Source organism: Bison bison, unplaced genomic scaffold (genome assembly GCF_000754665.1).
Source record: "Bison bison bison isolate TAMUID 2011002044 unplaced genomic scaffold, Bison_UMD1.0 scf7180017861213, whole genome shotgun sequence".
NCBI classification, from domain to species: Eukaryota; Metazoa; Chordata; class Mammalia; order Artiodactyla; family Bovidae; genus Bison; species Bison bison.
Window position 1 is genome coordinate 8,035 of NW_011491785.1, and position 654 is coordinate 8,688.

General features: G+C 46.6%; 1 pseudogene; it reads right to left on the reverse strand.

Annotated features, from left to right (window-relative positions):
• Window positions 1-654, reverse strand: part of LOC104983074 — a 3,895-nt pseudogene that overhangs the window by 2,220 nt on the left and 1,021 nt on the right.

Consider the following 654-nt stretch of genomic DNA (forward strand, 5'->3'; position numbering starts at 1 on the left):
TATACCTGTGGTGGAATCATTTTGATATTTGGCAAAACTAATACAATTATGTAAAGTTTAAAAATAAAAGAAAATTAAAAGCCAAAAAAAAAAAAAATGAGGTAGGACAAAATATAAAACATGAAAAAAAAGAGAGACAAAAGAATTAGGGATGGAGACCCATCCTGGGGAGGGAGTCATGAAGAAGTTTCCAAGCAGTAAGAAACCCTCTCACAGGCAGGTCTGGGGGTAGTTTCGGAATCTTAGAGGGCAACATAACTGGGAGGGAAAAGCACTACAGAATATGTGACTAACCGCAACTCCCAGAGGAGAAGAAGCCCAGATGCTCGCCTCTGCCACCAGTGAGCAGGGGCTGGACAGGGAGGCATGGACTGCATCATTGGTGCTTAGGGTAAGGACCAGGTCTGAATGCCCTGAAGACAATCTGAGGGAGCTAAAGTGAGATAGCAACCCAAACTGTGGCATTGCCAGAGGTGGGGGGTTGGGGGAAAGAGAACTTTCCCTTGAAAGGTGCTAACAAGCAGCCAGGCTGCTCAAAGAAGAAAGGATTGAGTGAATACCAAAGGAGAGCTAGCTGGCTGCTAATAGGGCCCTTTCCCCCGGCTGAAAGCAGAGACTCAGGTGTAGGACAGCCAGAGCCAAAAGGCGAGGGGC